This window comes from Odocoileus virginianus, chromosome X (genome assembly GCF_023699985.2).
Source record: "Odocoileus virginianus isolate 20LAN1187 ecotype Illinois chromosome X, Ovbor_1.2, whole genome shotgun sequence".
Taxonomy (NCBI): domain Eukaryota; kingdom Metazoa; phylum Chordata; class Mammalia; order Artiodactyla; family Cervidae; genus Odocoileus; species Odocoileus virginianus.
In genome coordinates this window covers 28,914,910-28,937,687 of record NC_069708.1, presented here as the reverse complement: position 1 = coordinate 28,937,687, position 22,778 = coordinate 28,914,910, and the positions used below count along the sequence as shown (strand labels likewise).

At 40.4% G+C, this 22,778-nt stretch overlaps 1 pseudogene; it reads right to left on the bottom strand.

The window, feature by feature from the left end:
- Nucleotides 1-520: 520 nt before the first annotated feature.
- On the bottom strand, nucleotides 521-3,779 carry LOC110134743 (rho guanine nucleotide exchange factor 7-like; annotated as a pseudogene).
- Between the last annotated feature and the right edge of the window lie 18,999 nt (nucleotides 3,780-22,778).

The following is a 22,778-nucleotide window of genomic DNA, read 5'->3' as shown; positions in this document are numbered from 1 at the left end:
CGTGGGCGTTTCCAAGACATCCCTGATCTAGGAGCTGGGGCTTGGGCTTTTAAGGACATGACACTTATCCTTTACAAGTTCATCTCACTTTACAAACGACCTCTTCAGAAGAGCGGGGCAGAGGAGCAGGTCTGGTGAACCAGTTGGACCCCGGGCTGGGCTCCAGGCCCCGAGGACAGGCTCCCTCCTCCGTGCCCTGGCCATCTGGACTTAACATGGGGTGGGGTGGGGGAGGGTCCCCATCTCAACCGTGGGGAATCTCAGGCGTGTTCTATTGCTGTACTTTTGCAGAAACAGTGCAGACGCTGCCTTCTCAGTGAGCACGTAAGGCCTGCCCACTGCCCCCAATGGGACAGAGTGCCCACCTGCGCCCGGCAGCCCATCCTCACAGGCTGCAGCAACGTGCAATAAATAACACACTTTATTTACAAGCTCCAGTGAGCTTGCTCCTTCTGGGAGGATGGGACGGTGCACCTGGCCAAGTTACCAGACCAGCCCCCATGCCAGGCACCCTCACCCATGCATGTGCTCACATGAGGCAGACATGCACACACCTGTCATGGGACCCAGTGGCAGCAGACGTGGTTCCTTGGGTTTGGGCCTGAGGCCCAGACCCCCGGGTTCAGCCCAAGTGAGGCACATGGCAACTGTGACCCTGCTCTACCAGGAGACTGGGGTGGGAAGACAGGGCCTCTGCAGTTCTAACCAGGTGAGCTGCAGGCGGACACCATAGGAAGTGTTTCTAGAGCACTGCCGGGGGGGTGGGGATGAGGGGAACAGAGCAGGCACCCCCAGAAACACCTGTGCATCTCCAGCCTCCAGTCCCCACGAATGGTGAGTACAAGACCCAGGGCACAGGACCAGAGAGGTTAGTGGAAGGGGACTGCAGCCCAGGAGTCAGCCCAGACAGAACCACCACCGTATGCATTCAGAACGGGGCATTTACAGGGAACATATACATAGTATTTACACATGTTCACTCAGAGCCCGCAAATCTAGATGCCGTCACTGCACTTATTACAAAACAAGGTACTGGATGTGGAGGAGGAGACACGTGGTCTGGCCTCAGCGCCTGTGCCTCACAGCCGCCCTGGGTTGCACGTCTCCATGCACAGAAAGCAGCGGCCATGCAGCCCCTCCCTGCAGCCCTGAGTGTCACGGGCGGGGGTCGCGGGGCTCTGGCTCAGTCTCATAACTGGTCTTGATGAATCACCAGGACGCCCCTCAGAGGTTCGTCTCATCCCAAGCAGGGTCGTTCATGTTCTTGAGAACCTTCCTCACCAGCTGCTCCAGATCTTTGCAGGAGAAGATCCTGCAGGTCCAGGATCTTCTGGATCCTGAGACTGATCCAGAAGATCAGGGTTAGAGTTAGGGTTAGGTTAAGTTCAGCAAACACTTCATATTTAATGGGAAATCTAGAAGAAATATGTTTTTTCCAGCAAATCCTTGTACAGTCTTTAGAGGAATGCACCAAAATGCCAGAGACCCAGCAGAGGATCAGGGACTGCTTCCTAAGCCTGATGCCACAAATGAAGACCCTGTACCTGACATACTGTGCCAACCACCATCCACGGTCAGCGTTCTCACAGAGCACAGTGAGGAGCTGCGAGAGTTCATGGAGATGAAGGATGCCAGCAGCCTCCTCCAAAGACTTCTTCATCTTAGCGCATCCTGTCTTAATTCCTGGACTTCATCTTTTAGCGCATACACGGTGTCAATGAGACTCTTTTTTTCTGTCACTGTCTGACTGTTGCTTTTAGTTTCTTCAACTATAATTTTCTCTTCTTCTGGAAGCAAAACTTGTGGAGCAGATTCTTTGCGTGAACTTGAGTTGAATGTCTGTCATGTCTTGGTGCTGGTGTGGTAAGTCTTGATGACCTTCAAGATCTGGGCATCCTCCTCCAGCACAGCTGTGTTTTTCCTCAGCATGAACTCCTCGTCTGAAGGCTTCCACTCTGGCCTGTGCTTGAGGAGCAGCTTCTTCATGGTCTTGGGACTCTTGCTCAGGTCCTCCTTGTAGCAGAGGGCAGCCAAGGGCTGCAGGCGGGGGTGTGGGTCACAGGCAGCTCAGGCTCCAGGGCTTGGGGGTCTTTGGAGGCTCTAGGGGCCCCCTGTTGATTGATGGTGGTGTGTGGAGTGTGGTGGTGGTAGGGGTGGGGCAGCGTGCGGTAGGTGGGCGTCAGCGGCACAGGCTTGCTGTCTGCATGCTTACTGGACGGGGTGATGGAATGGGAAGCAAGGGTGTGAGACAACACAGAGTGAGGCTTGATGGTGGGGTTTCCCACCAGGGTGACCTTCGTCTGCTTTTGCAGATGGTCCACCCACTCGTGGAGGTCCTGCTGGTTGTTGCAGGACACGAAGATCCACTCAATCATGCTCCCTGATATTTCAAACGCATCTCTATGATTTTCACTGTCCTTGAGCTTTGTGATTGTCGTTCCTGTCATTGGTAGCTTTCCCTGATATATAAAACCACTCATCCTAGGACTGACAGACAACATTAGCAAAATATCTGGAAAGAGTAGAAGATATCTTTCATTCTTTTCCTCACTGCCAGCACACTGGATCAGGACCTGGGAAACATAAACAACGCTGCCCACGGTCTTGATGTTGTCGCCCTCCCAGCTCCGGATGGCTTCTGTCAGGATCTGCAGCTCCAACTCCTTCCTCTTCCACACCTCCTGACACTGTGCTGAAAGGTTTTTGAAGGCGGTCATGGATTTCTGAATATCTTGTCTGTCTGGGTGATAATGCTCCATGTGTCTCTCCAGCTCCTTGAGCAGTGCAGGGTACTTGTCCAGACACATGAATGGCTTGCTGAGGTCGGTGGTCAGCATGAGAATGCCCGGGCTGCTGGCACCCTTCATCTCCATGAACTCTCACAGCTCCTTCTGTGCTCTGTGAGAATGCTGACCGTGGACGGTGGTTGGCACAGTATGCCAGGTACAGGGTCTTCATTTGTGGCCATCAGGCTGAGGAAGCAGTCCCTGACCCTCTGCTGGGTCTCTGTCATTTTGGTGCATTCTTCTAAAGACTGTACAAGCATTTGCTGGAAAAAAAAATATTTCTTCTAGATTTCCCATTAAATATGAAGTGTTTGCTGAACTTAACTTCTCACTGGTCTGCAGGGGCTGTAGGTAGATTGAAAGCACAGTCTGAAGTTCTTTCGAATATTAATTTTCTGTTTCCAAAATATTCTGTAGCACCACGTTGTAATAGCTTTTGTTAATTGCAGTCATATCAAATCTTTTGGGAGGGCTCTTCAAGATTCCAGATTTGGGTAACACAGGCTTTATGCTGGACTTGATCTTGTGCAAGTAGTTGCTGGGGAACCAGCCAGTCCTGCAGTTGTACATGCCCTCCCACCAGTCCCCCTCCTCCACCCACATGACGTGGATGACGTCTCCTTTTGTGAAGGGCAGCTTGTCTTCATTCGTCTGCTGGAAGTTAAACTTGGCTCTGATGACCAGCTGATTGTTGCTATTATCGCTCATGTCCAAACTGCGGTACTGGCCCTGGAACAACTGTGAAGTCCTACCATGAAGGCTGGGAGTCAGAAGACTTGATCCGGTGGGAGGAGGGCCAGGCACACATGGAGTTGCTCACCAGGCCGACGTTTGCTATTACTTTATTCAGCGTCACTAAGGAGCTGAGAACCTTGTTGAAATTCTGCCCCTGATACAAATCATTTGCATCAGACGTCTCCAGCTGCAGGGACACCCCACAGCCTCGCAGGAACTCGCGGATGTTGTTCAGACTCGCCCTTGCTCCGGGTCTCCGGGTAGACCTGCAACACAGAGCACAGGCGCTGAGCGCTGTGGACAGGTCACAGGCCCGCCCAGAGGCAAGACAGACGCGGCCCCCTGCAGGCATGCCAGCCCCTCATGTGACCAGGGTGGGTGGCCCCGGTGGCCTGGAGTGACCCTGGCCGCCTCCCAGCGCCCGCGCACTCAGCCACTGCCTCTCCTCATATTTAAGATCAATTTAACAAAGAAATGCAAAACTTTTGAAAGAGGGGTCAAAGATAACAGCATAGGAAGAAGACCCTGAGCTTGCTTCCTCATATATAGAGCAATTCCTCCTAAAGAACAACTAATTGGCTGATTGAACTGCTACTGCAAGGAGAAGCTTCACATAGAAATGGGTAGAAGAGATGGGAACATGGAATCTCCCTGATGTGGAGATCTGTAGCAGGGAGGGATATTGCTGAGGGGTCAGAGCACAGACTCACCCACCCTGAGAAACAGTGAAAAAACAGCAATTTAAAAGTCATCTAGACAATAAGTAAAGGAAATCTACTCACTAACCCTAGAGCTTTGGGTTAATGGGCAGGAAATTGTTGGAGGTCTCACCAGGGTTGGAGGTATCAGTGAACGCCATTGTTTGAGTTCCCCAGGCATTCCCTCAGGCCCATGGCCACTCCAGCTCTAGCCATTTCACCAAGGGCAGTCTCAGGTGAAGTTGCCCCCAGCCACTCCCAGGTTTGTGCCTGATCCAGCTCCAGCTGTTCCGCCATGGAGGCCTTGTTACAACTCTTCCTGAGACTGCATCCAGCCCAAGCCCACCCTAGCCCCAGCTGTTTTGCCAAAGTGGCCCCAATGTGGCATACCCCACAAGGAATTACCCTGGCCCAGGCCCATTCCAGCTCCAGCCTTCCCATCAAGGTGGTCTCAGGAACATCACTCTCTGGGAAACACCACCAGTCCAACCCTCTTCAGCTCAAGCCACCCTGCCAAGGTTGCTTCAGTTCAGCACTCCCTAGGGACTTCCTTTGGCTCATGCCCACTCCAGTTCTACTAATCTGCCAAAGCTTCCAGGTGCAAGCAGTCTACACAGAGGATGCTCCCACACAAGGCCCTCCTTCACCTATTCATAGAAGCAAAGACCAAAAGCACACAAAATGAAGAGTCAGGAATATGTTCCAAATGGAGGAACAAAATAAAAGCCCAGAAAAATAAAAACCCAATGAAATGCAGATAAATAATGTACATAATAAAGAGTTCAAGAAACAATCATGAAGATACTCGCTGAACTCAGCAGAGTGGAGGAACTCAGTGAGAACTTCAACAAAGATTTTTAAAATATAGGGAAGAACAAACCAGAACTGAAGGGTATAATGACTGAAATAAAATATGTTCTAGAGGTAATTAACAACAGATTACATGATACAAAAGAATGGATAAGTAATCAAGAAGACAGAATAGTGGAAATCACTCAATCAGAACAGGAAAAAAAAGAACTTTTTAAAGTGAGGATAGTTTAAGGGACCTCTGGGACAACATCGAGTGTCCTAAGATTCACATTATATGGGCCCCAGAAGGAGAAGAGACACAGGAAGGGACAGAAGACTTATTTGAAGAAATAATGGATGAAAACTTCCCTAACCTGGGGAAGGAAACAGACATCCAGGTACAGGATGCACAGAGAGTCCCCAAAAGATGAATCCAAAGAGATCCACACCAAGTCATCACAATTAAAATGGCAGAAGTTAAAGAGATATCTTAAAGGCAGCAAAGGAAAAAAAAAAACTAATCACATAGAAAAGAAACCCAATAAAACTATCAGCAAAATTTTCAGCAGAAACTTTACAAATCTACAGGCCATAGAGCAGTGGCAGGATATACTTAAAGTACTGAAAAGAAAAAACTTACAACCTAGAATAATCAATTCAGTGCTGTAATCATTCATAATTGAAGGACAGATAGAGTTTCTCAGATATTCAAAAACTAGAGGAGTTCATCACCACAAAACTGGCCTTTTAAGAAAATTTAAAGTACATTTTTAAGTTAAAAAAAAAAGGCCACTACTAAAATAAAATATATGAAAGAAAATATCTCATTGATAAAGGCAATTAAAAGCTAGTATATAGGTTAAAAAACATAGTACAATCAATCATGATTAAAATAACTAGGTAAGGGAGACACAAAATCAAAATATGTATTGACAAAATATGGCATCAAAAACATAAAATGTAGGTTGGGGGATAAAAATAGAGTATTTTTTGAATGCCTTCAAATTTAAGTGGCTGTCAGCTTAAAATAGATGACTACAAGATAATATATATGAATCTCTTGGGCACCACAAACAAAAAACCTACAATGAATAGAAAAAATAAAGAGAAATGACTGTAAAAATAACACTAAGAGGACATGTTAGGCCACAAAGAAGTCTAAATTTAAGAAGATTGAAATCATACCAAGCATTTTTCCTGACCACAATGCTGTGAGACTAGATGTCAATTACAAGGAAAGAAACACAAACGTGTAGACTACACAACATGATACTAAACAATCAATAGGTCAATGAAGAAATCAAAGTAGAAAAAAACACTTTAGAAAATTGAAAATGAAGACACTTCTGTCCAAAATCTATGGGATGCAGCAAAAGCAATTCTAAAAAATAAGTTTATAGTAAAAGGCCTATATCAAGAAACAAGAAAAATCTTAATCTAAATATACATGTACAGGAACTAGAAAAAGAAGAAAAAACAAAATCCAAAGTTAGTGGAAGGAGGGAAATAGTAAAGCTCAGATTTGAAATAAATGAACTAGAGACTAAAAAAATTAGAAAAGATCAATAAAACTAAGGGTTGGTTCTTTGAAAAATTAACAAAATTGACTAACAAATGGCTAACAAATGTTTAGCCAGATAGAGAGAGAGCCCAAATAAATAAAATTACAGCTGAATGAGCAGAAGTCACAACAACCACCACAGAAATGCAAAGAATCATTAGAATATTACAAAAAAATTATATGCCACAAATTAGACAATCTAGAAGAATGGATAGATTCCTAGAAACATACAGTGATTCCAAGAATGAATCATGAAGAAATAATCTGAATAGATTGATTATTAGTAACGAAACTAAATCAGTAATCTAAGAACTGTCAAAAAACAAAAGTCCAGGTTCAAATGGCTTTACAGGTGAATTCTATCAAACATTTAAGGAAGAGTCAATACCTATCTTTCTCAAAGTATTCTCAAAAATTGAGAAGGAAGGAAAGCTTCCAAACTCATTTTTTGAGGCCAGTATTATTCTGATACCAAAATTAGACAAAGACACCACACACAGAAAACATTATAGGCCAATATCCCTGATAAACATACACACAAGAATCCTCAACAAAATATTAGCAAATCAAGTTAAATAATACATTAAATGGATTATATACCATGATCAAGTGAAATTTATCCCAGGAATGCAAGAATGGTTCAAAATCCACATATCAGTCAACATTATACACCATATTAACCAAAGTAAACAAAACCATATGATCATCTCTCTAAGTGCAGACTTCCCTAGCAGACCAGTTAAGACTCAGTGCTTTCACTGTCATGGCCATGGGTTCAATCTCTGGTCTGGGAACTAAGATCCTGCAAGCTGCACAACATGATAAAAAAACTAAACATTCGTCTATGATAAAATCTCTAAAGAAAGTGGGTACAGAAGATACATAATATCATAAAGGCCAAATATGACAAACCCACAGCTAACATCATACTTAGTGGTTAAAAGCTGAAAGGTTTTCCTCTAAGATTAAGAAGAAGACAAGGATGCTGAAGGGAGAACAAGATGGTGGAGGAGTAGGTGGACGTGAAGTACATCTCTCTCCATGGATACATCAGGAATACACCTTCAGATACAGAAGCATATGCAGAACACCAGCTGAGAGAGGACAGGAGTAACTGACAAATGGAAAATAATATACACCACCACACAAAACTTGGTAGGATGAAGGAACTAGGGGGGAAAACAGGAGCGTTAGTAAGACTGGACCTGCCCTTGGCAGGTGGGGGAACTGAAGCAAGGGTCCTAGCCCTACATTGGGGCAACTGTGTGAGTCAGAGGAGAAACATTTAAGGCTGAGAGTGAAACAGTTGGTCTGTGGCAGCCCAAATGGAATGAGAATCAGACAGTCCTTGCTGAAGTCATATATACCTTAGATAGGAATGCTGATCCCCTGGAAGGTGCAGCAGCAGGGAGCTGGAATTTAGATTGTGGAGCAATCCCAGGGCGAGGGCTGCTGTTGACTGCAGAGAGACAGATTGAGGGGATGTAAGGGAGGAGATCGTGGTGGGAAATGTCAGTGGAGGAAAGCCAGGCAGCCATGGAAGCAAGGCAGTACTGCTGAGTCATGCATAGGGGCTGGAGGTATCAGCATAGCCTCTCTCGCCCCACACACCAGCATCCGCAGCTGAACAATACAGGCTGGCCCATCAAATGCCTGAGGCACTGAACTACAGAGTAGGACCCCACCCGGGGTTCCCCTTTAAGTGCCTGACCTGCCGATCTACAGAGTAGGACCCCAGCCAGGGGGGCTCTCTGTGTGCCTGACATTGTGAAAAATAGAGAAGGATCCCAGGAAAGGGAGCCTTGTAAGTGCCTGAACGGGAGGAGCTACGGAGAAAGACTGGTCAAAGAGGCCTTCTGATTGCTAGCTACAAGAGGCTTGATAAAAGACTCTAATAGGGCCATAACTCCTGTGGCAGAGGCAATCTGTGTCCCTGCACATTTGGTGCTGCCAGGGTCCCTGCAAGCCAAGCAGCGGCACCACCCTCATACACAACTCTCACTGGGGCAGAGCTACCACAGGCAAAAAAAGTCTTGTGTCTATGTCCACAGGGTCACTTCAGTCTTGTCCAACTCTTTCAGACCCTGAAGACTGTGGCCTGCCAGGCTTCTTTGTCAGGAGGAATCTCCAGGCTAGAATACTGGAGTGTATTGGCCAATCCTGGTTTCCATACCCTTCTGCTGCTGCTGCTGCTGCTAAGTCGCTTCAGTCGTGTCTGACTCTGTGTGACCCCATAGACGGCAGCCAACTAGGCTCCTCTGTCCCTGGGATTCTCCAGGCAAGAACATTGGACTGGGTTGCCATTTCCTTCTCCAATGCATGAAAGTGAAAAGTGAAAGTGAAGTCGCTCAGTCGTGCCAGACTCTTTGTGACCCCATGGACTGCAGCCTACCAGGCTCCTCTGTCCATGGGATTTTCCAGGCAAGAGTACTGGAGTAGGGTGCCATTGCCGCCATATCCTTCTAGAGCACTATATTTCCTGCTGCCCTAGCCACCAACTCCCCTGGGTACCTGGTGCTGTCAGAACCCCTGTGACCCAAGCAGCTGCAACACCTTCACACCTGGCCCTCACAGGAGCAAATCCAAATCCTCCAAGGCAGCCTCAGGAGCAAACCCCAGTGAACCACCCACATGCAGAGGTGGAAATAAAACCACAACTGAAACCCAGGGGCAGTGTCACTAAGGAAAAAGATCAAAAAACTTCCCACAAGCTGTAGATTAAATCCACACAATCAACTAGGCAGACTCTGTGTCTATGGGATACATAAAAGGACACTGAGAGCTCCCACAAATGAAAACACACTAGTTCTGATAGCTGTGGACATTGGAGGCACGAACACACAGGAGTAGGACCAGATTAGAATCTGAGCTGCCCCCACAGCAGGTCCAGAGTTCATCAGCACCGTGTGGGAGGGCATCCTAGGGAGGTGAGGTGGACTGTGACTCCCAGTGAGGGAAAGGACTCTGACAACAGTGACTCAAGAAAACATTTATTATTCTTGTGTTTTGACTTGTTCTGTAGATTCTTTTGGACTTTTTATCCCCCTCTTTTCCCCATCTCTGTTGTAGTTGTTGATTTTATTGGCACTATGAAATCTAATTAAGCCATTGAGCTATGTTTTCCCTCAATCACATTTTTTCATTGTTGTTATAAACCTCTGCCTCTATGCTGGGCTTTTGCAGTTCTGTGGAGTTTTCCTATTTTTTTCTTTTGTCTTTTCTTAATTTTAATTTTTAAAACCTATTATTAGTTTTTCTACATTTATTCCTTTGTTTCCTCTTCCTACTGTTCTTTTCCCCTTGCAGTTAATCTTTAATGTATATAAATCTTTTTCACCTACCTCTATTTAACTTTGCATATCTATTCTTTCTTTTCTTTCCTCTCAAAATATTTGTTAGTTTTGTTTTTATTGCTTTCTTCCCCTCTTGGCACCTTGGTTTAGGTTTGTCTTCCAGTTTGTGCTTTAGTTAGTTTTGTTCTTAACTGCTAAATATAATTTTTTATTTCCTTTGTTTGCTGGGTCAGTTTACTGTGCTTAATTTTTGTTGAACTGTTTTGACTTTGCTTATGGGTGTATATGTATATTGAATTATTTTAATTATTATTTGCCTGATTTTGTAACTGCCATTTGTCTGGGGTTCACCTTTGGTTTTTCATTTTTGGATATTTGTTTTAATTTTACTTAATGCCATAACAAACCACTTGTGGAATCTTTGTTCCTGACCAGAGAGCAAACCCTTAGCCTTTGGAGTGGGAGCACTGACTCCAAGACCCTAGACTACCAGAGAACTAACCCTAAGGAGTATCATATAGAACTCACACAAAAGAAACCACTTGAATACAAGATACAGCATCACCCAACTACCAGTAGCACCCTGTGCAGGATGCTTCACCTAAAAAACAAACAAAACAAAAATACAAACCCAATCATCAGCAGACAGGATTACCACCTCATTGCCCATGAGATAAAAAACAAACAAACAAAAACTCAGCACAAATATCACCCTATATGAAGCTTACACAAACCACTGGACCAACCTTAGGAGGGCAGAAACCGAAAGGAAGAAAGAATTCAACCTTTTTTAAGGAAAGAATTCAACTTCCTTTGAATCCTTGGAAAACGAGACCTCAAACACAATAAGGTAAAAAAAAAATATTGAAAAGGCAGAGAATTACTACACAAATAAAGGAACAAGCTAGAAACACAGAATTCCAAATAAATGAAGAGGAAATAGACAAACTACCTGAAAAAGAATTCAGAATAATGATAGGAAAGATGTTCAAAAACCTTGAAAATAGAATAGAGAAAATGCAAGAATCAATTAACAAAGACCTAGAAGAATTAAAGAATAAACATACAGAGACAAACAACACAATTACTGAAATTAATAATACTCTAGAAGGAATCAATAGCAGAATATCTGAAGTAGAAGAATGAATCAGTGAGCTGGAAGATAAAATGGTGGAAATAACTTCTGAAGAGCAGAATAAAGTAAAAAGAATGAAAAGAAATGAGGATAGTCTCAGAGACCTCTGAGAAAATATCAAATGCATCAACATTCGAATTTTAGGGGTCCCAGAAGAAGAAGAGAAAAAGAAAAGGTTTGAGAAAATTTTTGAAGAGATCACAGTTGAAAATTTCCTCAACGTGGAAAAGGAAGTAGTCAAGTCCATGAGGCACAGAGTCCCATACAGGATAAACCCAAGGAGAAACAGGCCAAGACACAAACTAATCAAACTAATAAAGACTAAAGACAGACAGAATATTAAAAGCAGCAAGGGAGAAGCAACAAGTAACATAAAAGGGAAACCCCATATGCTTCACAGCTGATCTTTCTGCAAAAACTCTGCAGGCCAGAAGGGAATGGCAGGATATATTTAAAGTACTAAAAGGGAAAAGTTTACAACCAAGATTACTGTACCCGGCAAGGATCTCATTCAAAAATTGATGGAGAAATAAAAAGCTTTTCACACAAGCAAAAGTTAAGAGAATTCAGTAGCACTGAAACAGCTTTACAACAAATGTTAAAGGGACTTATATAGTCAAGGAATACAAGAGAAGAAAAAAGATCTACAAAATCAAGCCCAAACAATTAGAAAATGGCAATAGGAACATATATATCAATAATTACTTTAAATGTAAATGGATTAAATGCTCTAACCAAAAGACACAGACTGGCTGAATGGATACAACCAACAAGACCCATATATATGCTGTCTACAAGAAACCCACTTCTGACCTACAGAGACCTATAGACTGAATGTGAAGAGTTGGAAAAATATATTCCACACAAATGGGAAGCAAAAGAAAGCTGGAGTAGCAATCATCATATCAGACAAAATAGACCTTAAAGAATATTACAAGAGATAAGGAAGGACACTACATAATGATCAAGGGATCAATCCAAGAGAAAGACATAACAATTGTAAATATCTATGCACCCAAGATAGGAGCACCTCAATACATAAGACTGACACTACAGACATAAAAGGAGAAATTTACAGTAGCACCATAATAGTAGAAGACTTTAACACCCCACTCACACCAACGGACAGATCATCAAAACAGAAAATTAATAAGGAAACACAAGTCTTAAGTGATACATTAGATGAGATGGATCTCATTGATATCTTCAGGACATTCCATCCAAATGGAGAAGAATATACCTTCTTCTCAGGTGCACATGGAACATTCTCCAGGATAGACCACATCTTGGAACCCAAATCAAACTTCAGTAAATTTAAGAAAATGGAAACCATATCAAGCATCTTCTCTGACCACAAAGCTATGAGACTAGATATCAATTACAAGAAAAAAAACTAAGAAACACAAACACATGGAGATTAAACAACACATTTCTAAATAACCAACAGGTTACTGAAGAAATCAAAAGGGAAATAAAAAAAATTCTAGAAACAAATGACAATGAAAACATGACAACTCAAAACCTATGGGATGCAGCAAAAGCAGTTCTAAGAGGGAAGTTTATAGCAATACAATCCTACCTCAAGAAACAAGAAAAACATTGAATAGACAACCTAACTTTACACCTAAAACAACTGGAAAAAGAAGAACAAAAAATCCCAAAATTAGTAGAAGGAAAGAAATCATAAAGTCTGAGCAGAAATAATTGAAAAAGAAATGAAAGAAACGGTAGCAAAGATTAATAAAACTAAAATCTGGTTCTTTGAGAAGATAAACAAAATTGACATACCTTAAGTCAGACTCATCAAGAAAAAAAGAGATAAGAAACAAATCAACAAAATTAGAAATGAAAAAGGAGAAGTTACAACAGACAATGCAGAAATACAAAGGATTGTAAGAGACTATTATGACCAACTATATGGCAATAAAATGAATAACCTGGAAGAGCTGGACAGATTCTTAGAAAAGTTTGATCTTTCAAGACTGAACCAGGAAGAAACTGAAATTATGAACAACCCAATTACAAGCATTGAAATTGAAGCTGTGATAAAAAAAAATCTCCCAAAAAACAAAAGTCCAGGACCAGATGGCTTCACAGGAGAATTCTGTCAAACATTTAGAGAAGAACTAATTCCTATCCATCTAAAATTCTTTCCAAAAATGGCAGAGGAAGGAACACTTCCAAACTCATTCTACAAGGCAACCATCACTGTGATACCAAAACCAAAGACAACACAAAAAAAGAAAACTACAGGCCAATATCAGTGATGAACACAGATGCAAAAATACTCAGCAAAATTTTAGCTAACAATTCAGCAACACATCAAAAAGCTCATACAACATGATCAAGTTGGGTTTATTCCAGGGATGCAAGCATCCTTCAGTATATGCAAATCAATCAATGTGGTACACCATATTAACAAATTGAAAGATAAAAACCATATGATCATCTCAATAGATGCAGAAAAAACCTTTAACAAAATTCAGCAATCATTTATGATTAAAACTCTTCAAAAAATGGGCATAGAAGAACCTACCTCAACATACTAAAGACAATATATGATAAGAATACAGCAAACATTATTCTCAATGGTAAAAGACTGAAAGCATTCTCCCTAAGATCAGGAACTAGACAAGGGTGTCCACTTTTGCCACTATTATTCAACATAGTTTTTTGGAAGTCCTAGCCACAGGAATCAGAGAAGAAAAAGAAATAAAAGGAATCCAGATGGCAAAAGAAGTAAAGCTCTCACTGTTTGCAAATGACATGATATTGTACATAGAAAACCCTAAAGATAGTATCGGAAAAGTACAAGAGCTAATCAGTGAATTTAGCAAAGTTGCAGGATACAAAATCAATACACAGAAATCACTTGCATTTCTATACACTAACAATGAAAACTCAGAGAGAGAAATTGAGGAATCGATCCCATTCACCATTGCAACAAAAAGAATTAAATATCTAGGAATAAACTTACTGAAGGAGACAAAAGAACTGTATACAGAAAATTATAAGACACTAATGAAAGAAATCAAAGATGACATAAGCAGATGGAGAGATATTCTATGTTCCTGGGTAGGAATAATCAATATTGTGAAAATGACTATACTACCAAATGCAATCTACAGATTCAATGTGATCCCTATCAAATTACCAATGGCATTTTCACAGAACTAGAACAAAAAGTTTCACAATTCATATGGAAACACAAAAGACCCCGAATAGACAAAGCAGTGTTGAGAAAGAAGAATGGAGCTAGAGGAATCAACCTCTCTGACTTCAGATTATACTACAAAGCTACAGTCATCAAGATAGTACAGTACTCGCACAAAAACAGAAATATCGACCAATGGAACAAGATAGAAAGCCCATAAATAAACCCATGCACCTATGGGTACCTTATTTTTGACAAAGAAGGCCAGAATATTCAATGAGGCAGACAGCCTCTTCAATAAACGGTGCTGGGAAAACTGGACAGCTACATGTAAAAGAATGAAATTAGAACACTTTCTAACACCATACACAAAGATAAACTCAAAATGGATTAAAGACCTAAATGTAAGACCAGACACTGTAAACTCTTAGAGGAAAACATAGGCAGAACTTTCAAAGACACAAATCAAAGCAAGATCCTGTATGACCCACCTCCTAGAGTAATGGAAATAAAAACAAAAGTAAACAAGTGGGACCTGGTTAAACTTAAAAGTTTTTGCACAGCAAAGGAATTATAAGCAAGGTGAAAAGACAACCCTGAGAATGGAGAAAATAATAGCAAATGAAACAACTGACAAAGGATTAATTTCCAAAATATACAAGCAGTTCATACAACTCAATGTTAGAAAAACAAACAACCCAATCAAAAGGTGAGAAAAAGACCTAAACAGACATTTCTCCAAAGAAGACATACAGATGGCTAACAAACACATGAAAAGATGCCCAACATCGTTCATTACTAGGGAAATGCAAATCAAAACTGCAATGAGATATCACCTCACACTGGTCAGAATGCCTATCATGAAAAAGTCTACAAAAAATAAATGCTAGAGAGAGTGTGGAGGAAAGGAAATGCTCTTGCATTGTTGGTGGGAATGTAAATTTAAAGAACCACTAGAGGAGACGGTATGGAGATTCTTTAAAAACTAGGAAATAAAACCACCACATGACCCAGCAATCCCTTCCTAGGCATATACCCTGAGGAAACCAAAATCAAAAAAGACGTATGTATCCCATTGCTCATTGCAGCACTATTTACAATAGCTAGAACTTGGAGACAACCTAGATGTCCATCAACAGATGAGTGGATAAAGAAGTCATGGTATGTATACACAATGGAATATTACTCAGCCATAAAAAGGAAAGCATTTCAGTCAGTTCTAATGAAGTGGATGAACCTAGGACCTATTATACAGAGTGAAGTGAGTCAGAAAAAGAAAGATAAATATCATATTCTAACACACATATAAGGAATCTAGATAAATGGCACTGAAGAATTTATTTACAGGGCAGCATTGGAGAAACAGACATAGAGAAGAGTCATATGGACTTGGGGAGAGGGGAGGAGAGCAAGAGATGTATGGAAAGAGTAACATGGAAAATTACTTTCAGTTCAATTCAGTTCAGTTCAGTCGCTCAGTTATGTCCAACTCATTGTGACCCCAGGTCTCCCTGTCCATCACCAACTCCCAGAGTCCACCCAAACCCATGTCCATTGAGTCAGTGATGCCATCCAGCCATCCCATCCTCTGTCGTCCCCAGGACTGATCTCCTTCAGGATGAACTGGTCGGATTACCATATGTAAAATAGATAGCCAAAGTGAATTTGCTATATGGCTCAGGAAACTGAAACAGGGGCTCTGTATCAATCTAGAAGGGTGTGATGGGGTGGGAGATGGGAGGGAGGTTCAAAAAGGAGGGGATATATGTATATCTCTGGCTGATTCATGTTGAGGTTTGACAGAAAACAACAAAATTTTGTAAAGCAATTATCTTTTAATAAAAAGTAAATAAATTTAAAACCAAAACAAAAAAGAACAAGTCAAGGATGCCCGCTTGCCACTTTTATTCAACATAGTATTGGAAGTCCTAGCCACAGCAGTCAGAGAAGAAAAAGAAGTAAAGGAGTCTAAGTTGGAAAGGAACTGAAACTGTCACTATTTGCAGATGAAGTGATATTATTCACCAAAAACTCTTAAGATCAAAAGACTATTGGAACTTAAAAATGAATTCATTAAAGTTGCAGGATAGAAAATTAATCACACACACAAAAAGAAAATTAATCACAGAAATCTGTTACATTTCTATACACTAATAATTAACTACTAGAAAGAGAAATAAATAAAACTATCACATTCACTATTGTATCAAAAAGAATAAAATACACAGGAATAAATTTATAAAGAGGCTGAAAGACCTGTACTCTGAAAACTATAAGAAATTGAGGAAAGAAATTGAAGAAGTCACAAATAAATGGAAAGATATACTATGTTCATGGTTTGGAAGAATCAATATCATTAAAATGTCCATACTAATCAAAGCAATCTATGGATTTGATGCAATTTGTTTCAAAATACCAATAGTATTTCCACAAAACTAGAACAAATAATCCTAAAATTTTTATGGAACCATAAAAGACTCTGGATAGCCAAAGCAGTCTTGAGAAAGAACAAAACTGGAGGTTTTATACTCCCAGATCTGAAACCATATACTACAATGCCACAATAATCAAAACAGTATGAATGCAACTGAATACCAGAAAAATAAACAACTCAATAAAAAAGTGGGCAAAAGACCTAAATAAACATTTCTCTAAAGAAGACATACAGATGGTTAATAAGCACATTAAAAAAATGCTCACCACCACTCATTATTAGAGAAATGCAAGCCAAAACTAAAATGATATATCACCTCACACCAGTCAGAATGGCCATCATCAAAAAATCCACAAACAATAAGTGCTAGAGAGGATGTAGAGAAAATGGAACCCTCTTGCACTGTTTGTGGGAATGTAAAGTGAAACAGCCACTTTGGAGAACAGTATGGAGATTTCTTTAAAAACTAGGAATAAAACTATTGTATGAACCAGCAATCCCACCACTGAGCATATACTCTGAGAAAACCATAATTGAAAAAGACACATGTACCCCAATATTCGTTGTGGCACTATTTACAATAGCTAGGAAACGTAAGCAGCCTAGATGTCCATTGACAGATGAATGGATAAATAGTTGTGATACATATATACAATGTAATATTACTCAGCCATAAAAAGGAATGCATTTGAGTCAGTACTAATGAGATGGATGAACCTAGAACCTATTATACAGAGTGAAGTAAGTCAGAAATAGAAAGACAAATATCATATATTAACACAAATATATGGAATCTAGAAATATGGTACCAATGAACCTATTTTCAGGGCAGCAGTGGAGACACAGACATAGAGAACAGACTTATGAATATAGTGGGGGAAGAGGGTGGGCCAAATGGAGATAGTAGCATGGAAACATATATACTACTATGTGTGAAATAGATAGCCAATGGGAATTTGCTATATGACTCAGGGAACTCAAACTGGAGCTCTGAGACAACCCAGAGGGGTGGGATGGGTAGGAGGCAGGAGAGATGTTCAAGAGGGAGAGGACATGTGTATATCTGTGTCTGATTCATGATGATGTATAGCAGAAAACAACACAATATTGTAAAGAAATTATCCTGCAATTGAAAACAAACAAACAAACACAAACAAACAAAGAACCTCAAAGAAGCAGCACAAATTTAAAAACAAACAAATAAACAAACCATTGCATGGTACTGGCAAAAGGACAGACACAAGAGATCAATGGAACAGAATAGAGAGTCCAGAAATAAACCGACACTCATGTAGTCAATTAATCTACAACAAAAGGGGCAAGAATACACAATGAGAAAAAGACAGCCTCTTTAGTACATGGTGTTGAGAAAACTGGACAGCTGCCTGCAAAAGAATGAAACTAGACCACTTTCTTAGACTATGTGAAAGAATAAACTGAAAATGAATTAAAGACTTAAATGTAAGACTCAAAACCATAGCACTCCTAGAAGAAAACATAGGCAGTAAGTTCTCTTACACAGGTTTTGTCAATATTTTTTGGATATGTCTCCCAAGTCAAGGGCAACAAAAGTAAAAGTAAACAAATTGGACTACATCAAAATTAAAAGCTTTTGCACAGTGAAAGAAATCAACAGCAAAATAAAAAGGAAACCTTCTGAACTGGCAAAATATTTGTTAACAATGTGTTCCATAAGGGGTTGATATCCAAAAAATTATAAAGAATTAATACAACTCAATATACAAAAAGCAAACAACCCAATTAAAAAATGAACAGAGGAATTGATAGATATTTTTCCCAAGAAGACATACTGATGTCCCACAGGCACAAGAAAGATGCTCAGCATCACTAATCATCAGGATAACGCAAATCAAAACCACAATGAGATACCACCTTACACTTGAATAGATATCCAAACTCTGGAAGATAATGGAGTACAGAGGAAACTGGTGTGCTGCACTCCACGGAGTCACAAAGAGTTGGATTCCACTTAGGAACTGATAAGTGAAAGTGAAAAGTGAAAGTTGCTCAGTCATGTCTGACTTTTTGTGACCCCACGGACTATACAGTCCACTGAATTCTCCAGGCCATAATACTGGAGTGGGTAGCCTTTCCCTTCTCCAGGGAATCTTCCCAACTCAGGGATTGAACTCAGGTCTCTTGCAATGCAGGCGGATTCTTTACCAGCTGAGCCACAAGGGAAGCCCAAGATTACTGAAGTGGGTAGTCTATCCCTTCTCCAGCGGATCTTCCTGACCCAGGAATCCAACCGGGGTCTCCTGCATTGCAGGTGGATTCTTTAACAACTGAGCTATCAGGGAAACCCAGCGACTGATAAACAACAACAATATTCTCCACACTGTATATTTCATACCTGTGACTCACTTATTTTGCTTCTGGAAGTCTCTACCTCTTCATCTTTTTCATCTGTTTCTTTCTTCACCCCACTCCCCTTCCCTTGGCCACTACCTGTTTGTTCTCTGTATCTATGGCTCTGTTTCTATTTTATCGTTTTCATTTGTTTTGTTTAAATTTCACATATAAGTGAAATCATACAGTATTTGTCTTCCTCTGTCTGACTTATTTCACTTAGCATGATATCCTCTATGTCCATCCATGTTGTTGCAAATCACAAGGTTTCATTCTTTTTATGGAGAATAATAATCCATTATATATATTAATATATACACTTCATCTTATTTAGCCATCTCCCTGTTGTTACTCCCACTTCCTTCGCTTTAAATTACTTTGACAGACTTTTTCTGACCATAGGTTGTTTCTTTATGTCTCTCTTCAAAGTATGACAGTTCTAACTGCTTGAGTTCTTACTAGGCCAAGGACTTCTTGGATGTTTTAATACTACCAGCTACAGTGGAAGTGAGGAGAAATAAAAGAATTAGTTTGTGCCATATCTACACTAGACACCAATGCTATTGAACTGACTCACTATGGGAATTAAAGATTTAGCACAAACTAGGATCTTTGATATCATCTCATTTAATTTTCACATTTGACTTATGGGAAATAGAAGGGAAAAAGGGGTTCTCCCCCAGACCACTCTGGATTACTAATAGAACTCAGGTCTTCTGTGTCCCAGGCCAGTACTCTTTTAATTATATTGCTTTTATATATATGTATATATATATATATATATATATATATATATATACACACACACACATACACATATACACATATATATAAATATATGCATGGCAAGCATCTGAGTGCCATTTTGTAAAAGGAAATTGTAGCCTTTTGCACTGCTACAACCAAGGGCTCTCACTGGGGAATTATCCTATATTCTGGGTTTTCCTCCTCTCTCATCATTCATTAATATGCCTTTACCCTGAGCTCAGTTTTTTTGAGCTCTGTCTGCTTCTTTCCCAGGTGACAGCATATGTGTTAATAGCCCATGATCTATTCTTATCTATATAATTGACATTCTGGCAAGACTGCTCTAACTCAGAAAAATGATTACTATTATAAATTTCAGGCACTGTGGCAGGTAAGCAAGAGGGAGGTTTAGGAATGATGTCACCCTGTAATGGTTCTCAAATCATACTATGTGTAGTAATCTCCTACTATGTTTTTTTTCACATTCAGGGTCAGAACTTATGATATTGAGGGTAAAGAAAAATGACCTTTGCAGTTGATAGAGATATATCATTCTCCAACCTTATCAGTCTTTCTCTTACTGGCTGGAGGCATATGAAGAATGAAGAGATAGATTATTTAACAATTGGGACATCTCACAGACTTATAGCTAAGTCACTCGATCTCATATACTTTCTTTATCAGGATCTAACGGAAAGGGCACTAGACTAGAAGTCAGGAAGCCTGAACTCTGTTATTACTTCATTAACTGATATCATCACCCTGAGCTTGGGATCTCTCCTTCTCTGGGCCTCAGTTTTTTCTACCTGCAAAATGAGATTGGACAAGACCATAGTTCCCAGCCTTCTGAGCATCAGAATCACCTGATTCTAAAATATATGTGAAAACCACAAATGCTTGATCACTACTTAAGAGATTCTGATTGTTTAGAGGGTGGGCTCAAGTGCTGATATTTATTACTTTTCCCAAACAAGTCTAAACAGCTGGGGCTGAGAACCACTGTTCTAGATGTGACCTTCTCCAAAAAAGCAGTTTTAAAAATAAACAAGATATATTCACAAGTATTTCTGGAAGAAACACCAGGAACAGAAGGTAGGGCAGAGGATAGAATGAAATTAGAGTTTATTTCAGCAGTTCTCCATTTTTTCTTCTTGTTATCCACTGTATGTCTCACAACTTTTCTCACCCTCACTTCAGCTCATACTTTGTATGTAATACTCCATTTTCTAAACTCTGTAGTTCTACTTTCCATATTTATATAATGGTAGATCTCTAAAACTTGAAACCTAGGAGCAGACTTGACAGATAAGTCAGTGTGCTCACCTCTTAATAGCTACTACTTAGGGCTCAGCATTTCCAGTCTCAGCCCCTTGAGAAATCCATTACAATTTCTCTCAGTTCCCAGATTCTACATCACAGACTGAAAAAGATTCAAAATCTTTGTGCAGTATAAATAGGTACTAATTGTCACATCATTTTATGAACATGTACATGCTGTAAAAATGCACAGAAATTTTCAACTTTCCTTTTTTTCCTGCCAGGCTCCCTTATTTCTATTACATATTAGCCCAGGCTGGAAAAAATGGTAAATCAATACTGACATGAGCCTCACCCCTATCTGATCTGAATTTCTGTTATGTCCATTTTAGAGCCTTAAGAACCTAAAACATGTCTGATGTTGGCTTGCAAAGATGTTAGGGAAGCAGAGATAGGTAAGGGAGAGCAAAAGTAGCTGACTAGCCAGTTCAAGCCCATTTGAAGAATGTGTGCATGTGTCACTTCAGCTGTGTCCAACTCTTTGTGACCCCATAGACTGTAGCCCACCAGGTCTACATGAGAATCCATGAGATTCTCCAGGCAAGAATACTGAAGTGGTTTGCCATGCCCCCCTCCAGAGGATTTTTCTGACCCAGGGATCGAACCGCATTTCCTGCGGTTTCTGGCATTGTAGGTAGATTCTTTGCCACTGAGCCTCCAGGAAGCCCATTTGAAGATTAGGGGCTGCTTAACTTTTTGACACTGGGAAAGTTGTTTCACCATTCTAAGTTTCAGTTTCTCTGCTGATAGAATCGAAGAGTGAGACCAGAGGATTTCTAGGGTCCCTTCTGGTTCAAATACTCTAATTCACATCGTAAAGAGAAATCAGGAGTTTTTGCCTTATAAAAACTAGGATTTCAGGATGGGGAAGGTGGAAAGGATTGAGAGTGGGCAATTCAGAACAGGTGTACCAAAGTGAGGTCAACATTAGTATGAAGGGAATATATGTACACTTATGGGTAATTCACATTGTTGTACAGCAGAAGCTAACACAACATTGTAAAACAATTATACTCCAATTTAAAAATAAATAAATAAAATCCCTAAAAAATAGAGATAATAGTGATTGATTTACCTAACAAGTGTGTGTGTGGGTGTGTGAGAGAGTTAATGAGAGAAGAGGAAAAGCTATGAAAGTGTTAAAAATCCTTTTAGATATGTAAAGTTGTAGATATATGAAGTCTTGCTTAGACCAATTTAATACAGAGAAAGGAGTGACAGCAAATGGGATTACGGACCTCTAGCACACTCTATAGCTGGGAGTCCTTCTCATTTCCAGGAAATCTGTATATTTTGATTGGCCTATGGAGACCCAACTGCTTATCAGTCTTCCTTAATGGTTAGTATGTTCCCAATCCTGTCCTAGGAAACCTCACAGGGAGATAAGAGGAACATAAAAGTTGTTTTTATCCTCTTGGTGACATCATGTTTTAATTTGTGGGTACAATATTATGGTGTTTCTATTTTCCATATCAAAAATTAGGATTTTTGGTCTGTTAAACACACATGTTCCTATAGAGACATTTTCCTCCATAGAAGAACAACTTTAAAAAACAGTACTATGATAAAAAAAATCAGGATATTTGGGGGAGAAGTGAGATAGAGCTTGGGGGTTAAGAGATACAAACTACTATCTATAAAATAAATAAGCAACAAGCATATATTGTACAGCACAGGGAAATATAGTCATTATTTTGTAATAATTTTCAATGGAGTACAATTTATTAAAATATTGAATCACTATGTTGTGCACCTA